Genomic DNA, 11,600 nt, shown 5'->3' with positions numbered 1-11,600 from the left:
GCTTCAGTGGTTCAACAGTAATAACCACTTGGCAGTAAGCAGCAGACAACCCTTTGATGTAAGTTGGGCATCTGGGCCATTGGAAAGAATAGTGTTTGCCCTAGAAAAGCAGCAAAGCAACCTTGGAAGCTAACTGTACCCCAAATTCAGAATTTTCCTTCTATGGTACAGAGTCATGAGCTGTCTCTGGAGAGCAGCTGCCCAGTCCAGGTCTACTTTCCCAGTCTGTTCGCTGGGAATTCACATTCACAATATAATGTGAGAAGAATCACTTTCAGACCAAGGCTTTTAAGCAATTATTATACCTTCATGCCTTCCCCCCTTCCACTGGCTGGATGTAGATGTCAACCCCTACGCACTGACAGAGCCACAAGATGGAAGGAGCCTGGACCAGAATCATTTCATGAAGGAAACATCCACCAACAAAGAACCATGACTTTAGACTACTATCTTAGCAAGAAATAAACTACTGTGTTTGTGAAATTATACATTGTGGGATCCATTTGTAATAGCATCTAGCATTATCCTGAGATATGTATTTAGGTAGGCCAAAGATAAATCCTGTCATTCCTGGACTTCAGGGACAGTATCTAGACCTGAATGAGATTCAGTCCAAGGGGGCAGGAGGCTGCAGTCATCCTACACTGACTAGGTGTTTGCAAAGGACAGAAGACTTTTGTGATAAGCATTACCTGTCTTGAATGAGAAATATTCCTTTCTGTTTTCTTTTCTTCAGGACACACTAATGGATAATGTCCAAGGAGATATAACTCCCCTCGGTAGCTCTCCCCATCATACATCCTTCAGAGAGGGGCATGTTTCCAAATCCTGGAACACCATCTAGCTGCAAAAAATTTTCAAAGTTGAAGGTTTCCTTTTTTAAAGACCAGATCTGTAAAAGAACAAGAGTGGGGAACCCAGCCTCAGCGCAGGGAAGAGCCTTCAAATTCCCATAAGAAACAAAAAACCCTAAAAGAGTCTGATAGAGGCTTGTAGATTTCACACACACACACACACACACACACACACACACACACAACACACACACACATACACCAAGATATTTGCCTTTTGAATTCCAGACTCAGGTTACATCTGTCAGAGACAAAGCCCCACCTTGGGTCCCATGGTGGGCAAAAAATAAATACGACACCATCCCTGACCTACAGGAACTGACAGAAAATAACTCTAACCTAAGTGGTACAGAAGAAAAAAATGCAGAAGATGCTATAAGAACAAACAGAATACCGTAAGAACAAAAGGTATAATTTCACATGGAGCAAGCAGGAATTTTTCTTGGGAGGGATAGAATAAATGCTGTGTAGGAGGAGGATCACCCAGAAGGCAGACAGAGAATAGCTTAAGTACCGGCCCTGACATAGGAGAGGACAGGACATTTGCTTATACTGGATCCTCCTGCCTGCAAAAGCATTTGGTGCCATTATCTCAAGGTAAATGAGTAATACAATCTTAGTTACTAAGTTTCTTAGCTTTTTCCTTTCCAAAAAGAAACTAAAATGCAAGTTTTAAGGAATAAACCTACCACTAGAAGTTCTCAAGGGATCTAGGTGGCTGAGTCAGTTAAGCATCCAACTCTTTATTTTGGCTCAGGTCATGATCTCACAGTTGTGGGACTGAACCCCACATCAGGCTCCCTACTGAGTAAGAAGTCTGTTTAGGCTTCTCTCTCTGTCTCCCTCTACCCCTCTCCCCATTCATGCTCCCTCTCTTATAATAAAATAAAATAAAATAAAATAAAATAAAATAAAATAAAATAAAATAAAATAAAATAATAAAATAAAATAAATAAAATAAAATAAGTTCTCTGGGATATTAGATACATAAAGAGAAGGGCATATTCTGAAGCAGAAAAGGAAGATATAGGAGGACCCAATTCACAATCTGCCAAGATTGTGTAACACTCAGGCTTCCAGTGATAGCTAAGACACTGAGTAAGGAGATAGAGGTGAAGGCTAGAAAATTCAAATTCCTTTTGGGTAAATGACCTACGCAATGGGGTGGGGCCATTACTCAGCAATGTCAGACACGCAGTAGGCATTCAATAATGCTTGTTGAATGAATGGCTCCTACATCATGTGTATGCTCTGCCATGATAACCTGTGCCAGAAATTTTGTTAAAAATTCATTGGTTCTATTGCCCTAATTTAGTGACTCATCCTCTGTCTTTACCACCCACATGTGGACAGATCACAGAAACTTCTCAAAGCTGACCTAGGGGGAAAAATTTTATCTATCTATCTATAATGTTTTCTTATCAGAAAACATATCAGCTACACATTGTATTTCTTGTATAAATCATATGTATTTAATATTTAAAGGACTTTCCAAGCTGGAATTTCCATAAAACCAAAAACTGCCCTCCATTCTATCTTGCTTTCTTCCTCACAGAAAGAACACAGAAGGCTAATCCATCTAGATGGCTGTAGACCTTTTCAGCAAGGACAATTTTAAAGTGTCTAACATGGTGAGAATTATGAAATCATTCTCCACATGTACATCTTTAAAGGTCTATATGCATAAATTAGTTTCCCATAATACTGCAGAGCTCTAATTATTTTTTAATTTATACAAATACATGCAATTAAAGTGCAATTACAATGCAATTAAAATGCCAGTATAATTAAAATGCAGAAAGAAGAAAATTTATAAATGTGTTCATGAATCCCCTTGATTTCTTCTTAGGTTCAATTAATGCCACTTATGATTTAAAGACTATGACAAATTTGCATTTCAGCCAAAAAGACCATCCCATCAATCCATGTACCTTAGAATGTGAAGTCTTATCTAGATCCACTGTGTTTGTCTTTGTAATGATGTTGTATAGAACTGGTCAAATGAGGAGTTGCTGAAAAAGGTAAAGCCAAAAGAAGGGGGGAAATATAAGGGTGTCTGCCCTACAGAGCAGTGAAGAATGCATGTAAAGTGCTTTTTCCAGGACTTCATAAGTGTTGGCCAGATTTATTTACACGTTTCTCTAATAAGAGCTACGACCTTCTCTACTCTATTTTCTCTGTAGATAAAGGCATTCCGTTAATAAGGACTGATCTGAGGTGCCATCAATATACAACAAACATTTTTAGAAAACGGGTAACGACTTCTTCTAAACAATTCTTTTTTAAGACTTTTATAGATAAAAGCTTTCCTTTGGAAGGGAGGAACAAAAGACAGGCAGCAAGCAGTCCAGTGACATACTAGAAACTCAAACCTAGGGGCACCTGGGTGGCTTAGTCGCTTGAGCGACAAGACTTTTGGTTTCGGCTCAGGTCATGATCTCATAGTTTGTGAGATGGAGACCCGAGTCTGGCTCTGCACTGACAATGAGGAGCCTACTTGAGATTCTCTCTCTCTCTCTCTCTCTCTCTCTCTCTGCCCCTTCCCCACTCATGCACACACACTCTCTGTCTCTCAAAATAAATGAACTTTAAAAAAAGAACCACAATCCTAAAAGGCTAGATTTCATTACATTATATTTTGTACAACAAACACTTTTGAGTACTTCTGGGTGTATAAAATAACATATGGTATCATGGGTAGCCATGATTTGGAAGAGAGAACAAATATAGAAAAAGCTCATGCTGTGCCATGGTATAAATTTAATAGAGGTCATGTGCACTGTAGAGGCACAGAGAAATGAAGAGCTCTCTAGAAAGGAGAAAACATCTGAGCTGGGTCTAGTTTCTTATTCCTTAGCAGCCTTATTGTCTCAGTGACTGGGGCACAACTGACTGTTTAGTTGCTAGAGGTCAGGAAAGCTAACCATCCTCACTGGGGTTCAGTTCTCTACAGCAAGAATTGTCCTGCTTCTCACGTCACTTTCAAATGTCTAATGCCATGCCAGGCATTTAGGACTAACAAACCTGTTTAAAACTTTCTGAGCCTTATGCTAACTCAGTTTTACATACAAACCACAAAGGATATCTTTTATTTTCTTTTGTTTGGGGCACCATTCATTTATCCAGAAATATTTTGGACCCTCATGCTCTCTCTCTCTCTCAAAAATAAATTAATATTAAAATAATAATAAAAATAATGAATAAAATAAAAAAATAAAATTTTCAGTTTCAGTTTCTTGAAACTGTGAGAATAGAGCAATTTCTAAGGAGTCCCAACTTTCTCCATTTTTTAAAAATCATCTCTTTGTGCACATTTATGACTTGCTCTATGAGACTGCACACTGCACAGCTCCATGTTTTCTGGCATGTGGTAGCGCTAGTGTGTTCCTAGAAGTGGGCCATGGAATCTGTGCACTCCCAGTTTTACTTAATATTACCAAATAGTTCTCCAAAGTAGCTGTCCTATTTATGGTCCCACCAGCAATGCTCCCATAACCTCACTAATGCTTGGAGTTACCAGACTTCTTATTTTACTAATCTTACCAAAACATAATGATACATCATTGTTGTTTTCAGCTTCGCAGGTATTTGGAGATTGGAAATTTCTTACATGTTTATTGGCCAGTAAGGGTTGAAAACATATGAAAAATAAAACAATAATCTGTGACTTACATGTTACAGTAATCCCCTCAACCCCCCTTATCCACAGCCTCGCTTTCAATGGTCTCAGTTATCCGCGGTCAGCTGCCATCCCGACACAGATGATCTTCCTTCTGACACAGTGACAGAAGGTCAATAGTAGCCTGGTGCTATGCCATGCCCACATCACTCATATCACTTCATCTCATTACATAGGCATTTTATCATTTCCTATCGTCACAAGAAAAAGAAAGGTGAGTTCAGTATAATAAGATATTGAGAGAGAGAGAGAGAGCATATTCATATAACTTTTATTAAAGTGTACTGTTAAAATTTCTGTTTTATTATGGTTGTTAATCTCTTAATGTGCCTAATTCACCTTTATCATAGGTATGTATATATGGGAAATATAGCTTGGAGTATAGTGTACCATAGAGTCTTTCTTACAATTACAAATAATAATTTTTATTATATTTTCTAATTATTTACTGCTGGGGCAAAGGGATTACTTTGATATTTTGAGGTTGTTGATAAATCAAGCAGTACTATTTTCCCTATTGATTAATTCTAATCATCTGTCAAGTCTTGAATTTTCTATATAGACACTGCAAACAAAGCCAAATGCCAATCTTCTTTCTCCTTGCATTATGCTCTCTAGGACTTCTAATAGAATGTTGAATATGAACAAGAATAGAGGATATATTTGTCTTTTTCTTACCTAATATACTTCTAAGTATGATATTCATACATATTTTTGTTCCTTTCATTTGATTAAAGAAATTTTATTCTACACTACTTTGCCAAGAGATTTTATCATAAATGAGTGTTGTTTCCCAAAATTTTTCTTGCAAACTTTGAGATATTAAATGGTTCTTCTCCCTTAATATTGTAGTAAAATCTTTATATATTGAATATTCCTATATTTGATTATTTGTTAAATATTTTATACTCATTTTTGCTCATAAGTGAGGATAACCTATAATTTCCTATTCACATATTTTCTCTTTTCAATTTTACTATCAAAACTATATGAGCCTCTCAAAAAATGAGTTGGAGATCTTACCCTCTTTTTAATGATGTTGCACACATACAAGTCTTGAATTGACCTACTTTCCTAATGAGATGGTTTTTTTTCTTTTCATGTAACGTTCTTAATTCTTAATAACTAAAGAATAATGTTCTTAATTCTTAAAGAGGACTTGTTACTGACATACTTGTATTAATTTTCTTTTACTTAGTCTGACCTAAAATACATTTTCTAGCTTTTAATTTTAGCCCTTATATGTCAAGTTTAGGTGAATCTCTTAAATATTACAGAGCTGAATTTTTAAAGATCTAATCCAAGGTTCTCTGATTTTAACTACTAAATTAGTTAATTTATATTTGTTGTAAAATAAAAATATTTCTATTTATTTCTACTCTATTATTTTTAAATTTCTATTAAACAAGCTTTTGATGTACTTTTTTTTTACTTTCACATTTCTGTTGCATTGGTTGTTTTATTCTTTATATTGCTTTGGAAGCTATATCATTTGTTGCTATTTTTAATGATTACTCACATTTTAATGTACATTGGGCTTACCAAATTATAGAATTAATCAATATACCTTCAGTCCTCCCAAATAAAAGAACTTAGAATATGTTAACTCTGATATCTCCTTTAATCATACATGTTATTTTTGCCTAGTTTTTAAATTCCACCTTGATTTTAAACTGTCCCTCCTTCCATTTATCTTCAACATCATTATTATAGTTTTATGTCACTAATACTTCTTTGGACTAATTAATGTTTTACCAATTTCTTGGGTCCTCATTGCTTTTTATTTCCACTCTTTCCCTTGGGTTTAATTTCCTTCCTACCAAAATTGACCCTTTATAAGTTCTTGTAATGAGGCTCTGTGATTGCTAAGTGCACTCTATTATGTTTGTCTGAAAATGTCTTTATTGTGTCCTCACACGTGAATGATATAAGTTTAGCCTGGTAATTAATTCTAGATAACAATTACTTACTTTCAGCATTTTTAATATAATCATTCTACAGGCTTCAGACTTTAGTTGTTCATATTAAAAATTCAGCTGTCTGGGGCACCTGAGGGGCTCAGCCAGTTAAGCAGCCAACTTTGGCTTAGGTCATGACCTCATGGTTCATGAGTTCAAGCCCCACATCTGGTTCTATGCTGACAGCTCAAAGCCTGGAGCCTGCTTTAGATTCTGTCTCCCTGTCTCTCTGACCCTCCTCTCTGTCTCTCTTTCTTTCTCTCTCAAATAAATATTTAAAAAGCTTTTAAAATAAATTTTAAAAATTTAGTTGTCTGTCCAATGGTCATTCCTTTTGTAAGCTGACTTTTTTCTCTGGTTGCTTATAAAATCTCCATGTTTTCTCTGTTATAGCTTCATTACAATTATGGTTGTGAATTTATTTGTATTTATTCTGTCTTGTATTCATTGTGCTTCTGATTCATTATTCATGTTCTTATATCAATTTTTAAAATTCTCTGCCATAATATCCTTATATATTGCCTCTTCACTATTCTCCCTCTTTTCTTTATGGAATTCTTAAAGCTGGACTTTCTTATTTTATCTTCAAAACTTAAAAATTTCTTTTTTGATTCTTAAATACTGAGAGCAATACTGAAGGTTGATGGGCATGGGGGAGAGGGGACAATGGGTGATGGGCATGGAGGAGGGCACTTGTTGGGATGAGCACTGGGTATTATATAGAAACTGACTTGACAATAAAATATAATAACAAAAATTTCTCTTCTATATTTTTCATTTGAAATTTCTTGCCTAACTACTGTAGCTAACTCTATGTTATTTACATTCAACTTCTCAGCCATTGTATTTGAGAATGACAAGTAAAGACTTAGTGCTTTATCCAGTGCTACAGACTTATGGTAAACTTTTTGAAAGGAATCCTGTACACCCTCTGAGGAAAAACCAATTGCTTAAACAATGCATTATACAGAAAGCTTTCAAATGCTCACATGAAACAGCTGAGGTACTTCCTCAAAAACTTGTCCAAAGAACAGTATTCCAAAAAGATTAGATGTAGCACCCAGAGCTTGTCTCTTCTCTAAATTGTGAAGCTGGGTTGGACACAGCAGGCTAAACTCTCCACTATCATTGTATTTATCAATTAAAGTCTTAGCACCACAGTGATCCTAGTCATGGTACAACCCATTTGAGCATGTATCTCTATAGATTTTCAATGCTGGTGGACTCAGCTAAAATACATCTTTTGATGTCTGGTTACCAAAGGCTAAAGAACTAAGCTTTAAAACCTTAGTAACGTATTCTATTTGAAATAATCTTTATGTCCCTGTTGTATTCATAGCATATGAGGAACATGAAAAGGGCAGAAGGCAGAAGGTGCCACTTGGGGGTTTGCTAGCCAACACACCTGTACTGGCACACATCTGAAATATACTGCACGGCGCTAAGCATTCCCTTTACCACCACGCACACATTGGGGTTTTTTATTTTAAGGACTATAGTAGTCATTATGAGGAATTCTAATTGATTTACTTGCAAATATGTCTGATCTCTTCATTGTGTCTAACTTTCTATGATTTTAATGCTTACTTTTACATTTTTAATTCTTTTCCTTTTTTTATTTTTCTGGTGCAAAAAGGTGATTTTATTAAAGCATGGGTCCATGGGCTGGAAGAGCTGCCCGAGGGCTGTGAGGAGAGACCTATTATACACTTGGGAGTTGAGGAAGGTTAAGACAAGAGGAAGTCTCCAAAGGGATTTTTATATGCTAAAGGAGACACAGGATACTGGAGATCTACCTATTGTCAAGCTAAGGTTGTTTTCCTTTCTAGCAAAGTATTAACAATAGAGAGTGCCTGGGGAAATGCACTATTTTTTTTTTTAAGTTTATTTATTTTGAGACAGCACACACATACAAGCTTGAAAGCAGGGAGAAGCAGAGAGAGAAAGAGGAAGAGAATCCTAAGCAAGCTCTGCACCATCAGTGCAGAGCCCAACAGTCTAATTTTACATAGAGGGTACAGGCTTTCAAACTCTAGCCCTTATACAATGGTCTTATTTCAAACTCTGCCTATACAAGACTAGCCTCATTTTCTATTGTGGATGTTAAAACCCTCCTACCCCAACCTCCAGGGAAGACTAAGCATCAGCTCAGACTCATACATCCTTGGCTTACAGTTTCTTCTTTAGGGGGAACTGTAGGTTTCCATTTTCTCATAAACACAGTTATACATTTCTAAGAATTTTTATTGTATTTTATCCAGATGTATAGAAGCTATTAGAGAATTTTCTAACTGTTTTATCCGCCAGTTTGCTGGAAACAGAAACTCTAAATATTATTTCTTAATATGCACTTCTCTTTTTTTATTACTATTATAATGCTTTGTATTCACTTTAATTATATGATTATAATAATACAGTTCACTGAAACAAACAGATGTGGGAGCACATATACAGTCCTCGGATTCTGCACGAGACACGACTCCAGCTGGCAGAAGCAGACGTGTAGGGCCTCCCGGACAGTCTCCCACAAGCCAGATATGTTTTGCAGGCTATAAACATCAGTTTAGTGTGTTTCATAGAAAGAATGGGGAATATTATAAATCCAATAAGGAGGTTAAAGGTTAAATGGAGATTAAAAAAGCATCCATTATAACTTTAAAGAATGGAGCATAGGAACTGACAAGAAATGAGTTTAGAGAACTATATTAGATTCATGAATTGAAAGCATGAGTCATTCTGAGGAATTTGGCCTTAATCCTTAGGAAATGGTAGGGAAGGGCATATCAAAGTGTATGGACCTGTGGGTTTTGAATGAGAAAACATATAGGAAACAATCTGCATAAAGTTTTGCACAAATGTATGACATTTTTTTCTTATTTCAATATCTATAGAAGCTTGGGAAAAAAACCCAGAAGTTGGTGAAGCAATAGAAGTGTTCTAATACTTAGATGGCTGTAAGTTCTTAAGCCATGTCAAGGTCTTTGTAGATGCTCTCAAATGAAACAGTGGCTCTACTTTGCAGCCTATGGCACCTCACTGATCTTCTCAGCCACCCAGTAAACCTCTGGGTATAAACCAGTTACATCCTTTCCAAAGAGGTCTGACTCTTAGTGATGAGGGAGAGTGAACCCTCTTGCAAATGTGTTCATTCCCCATGTACGTACCTTACCTAAACCCTAGAGTTAGTGACTACTCCCTATATTTGCCATTCTTGCTTTCTTTAGAATTCTTTTTACCATTTAGTAGTTATGCCCCCTTGCTAGTTAATAATTCTTTAGTTAAGCTTTTTCTGTTTTAATTACTGTGTTGTTTCTGTAAGAACACGAGTCTGAACCTAACAGATGCCATGACTGGCTGTTTCCCCCTCTAAGCTAAAAGGTCTAAGGTCAGTCTCTTCGGAACCATTTGGCCATTTGGCCATTTGACAGTCATACATTGCCCGGGGGTATCTAATCAGGAAAGCCCAGCTACCTCACCCCACATTCCTAAGGGTGAGGCCTGCAAATGGGAACTTTAGATAAGCCCCTGTTACCTAGTGTTAAAGTTAACCTTATAGTCACCAAACAAGACCCTGAACTCGCTCTGTAATTGGTTAATTTCAAAGACACCCTAAATGTTGTAATTGGGTCCCGCCAAAAGTAACGAATGCTCTGAACAGTGTGTATGGTTAGAGCTGCTGCCAATACTGTTGTACCATTATGATTGGGTCACTGTACCTATGTCGCAATCTCCTGTAACTCCCGCTTCCCAAACTCATAAAAGTCCTACCCTGCCTCTGTTCGGGGCTCGCTCGCTCTCAGCATGGATCCACCACGCGGGTAAAGTCTGTGAGCCCGAGTTTAGGCCCCGGCGAGCCTAAATTCGTAATAAAGCCCTTTGCTTTTGCATGCGTGCTTCGGCCTCCCTGGCGGTCTCTGGTTTCTGGGGGCGATAAAGAAATCTTGAGTACAACATTTCCATCTCCAAACTGGACCCTGACTGATATACACACTGAAATTTGAAAACCAATATCCTAGATCACAAAACTATCTGAGTTTCCAGTTATTTTCACCAAAAGTAAGTGAATTATCCTAATGATTATATAAATAACTGTTCCTTAGAGCATAAGGGTCATAAATACCTGACACTTACAGGCTCAAATACTATTCAGTGAAATTCTGCTATACTGTATACTTTTATGGTCATATATGTAATCTGTACATGTGCACTGATGCTTTTATGATAATGCCTATGAAACATTAGTTTTTAAAATTCCAGGTAAATATGATTTAAGGTAAGATTAATCATTATGATTTAAGGTAAGATTAATCATCTGTGGAACTAAGAGATAATATTCATAATTACAGTTAAAAGTTGTTTGCAATATAATTATTGAGTTATAAAATTCTATTTTAGTCATGAAATGAGTATAAAAGTCAGGAAAAGAATATATTTTTTAATGGAGCTTTACAAAAGGAATATCCTTGTGCTCGATTTGGCAACACATATACTAAAATTGGAATGATACAGAGAAGATCAACATGGCCCCTGAGCAGAGATGACATGCAAATTTATGAAGCATTACAAATTTTTCCTTTGGCAAAGGTGATATATTCAAACATTTTAATCTAATAAAATTTACCTTTAAAAAAAATTTTTTTTGAATGTTTTATTTATTTTTGAGACAGAGAGAGACAGAGCATGAGCAGGGAGGGGCAGAGAGAGAGAGAGACACAGAATCTGAAGCAGCTCCAGGCTCTGAGCTAGCTGTCAGCACAGAGCCCGATGCGGGGCTTGAACCCACGAATGTGAGATCATGACCTGAGCCAAAGTCAGATGCTTAACCAACTGAGCCACCCAGGCGCCCCTAAAATTTACCTTTTAAAAGTGAAAGAAAAAAGAATACCCTTTTTCTAAAAGAAGGACAAGGTCTCACACATAACATATAGCCATTATTGTAGAGAGGTAAACATTGCTAACGGCAAGAAATCCAACCTTTATTTACTTATTTTTTAAGTTTATTTATTTATTTATTTATTTATTTATTTATTGAGAGAGAGAGAGAGAGAGAGAGAGAGAGAGAGAGAGTGAAGGAGGGGCAGAGAGAGAGAGAGAGGAAGGGAGAGAATC

General features: G+C 36.6%; 1 non-coding gene across 1 annotated transcript; it reads left to right on the top strand.

The window, feature by feature from the left end:
- Positions 1-10,956: 10,956 nt before the first annotated feature.
- LOC115297252 lies at positions 10,957-11,063 on the top strand. Its single transcript, XR_003911355.1, has one exon. It is a non-coding gene; the product is annotated as a U6 spliceosomal RNA (small nuclear RNA).
- The last annotated feature ends 537 nt before the right edge of the window (positions 11,064-11,600 follow it).

The sequence above is a fragment of the Suricata suricatta genome, chromosome 7 (genome assembly GCF_006229205.1).
Source record: "Suricata suricatta isolate VVHF042 chromosome 7, meerkat_22Aug2017_6uvM2_HiC, whole genome shotgun sequence".
NCBI lineage: Eukaryota > Metazoa > Chordata > Mammalia > Carnivora > Herpestidae > Suricata > Suricata suricatta.
This window is presented reverse-complemented; position numbering and strand designations above follow the sequence as displayed.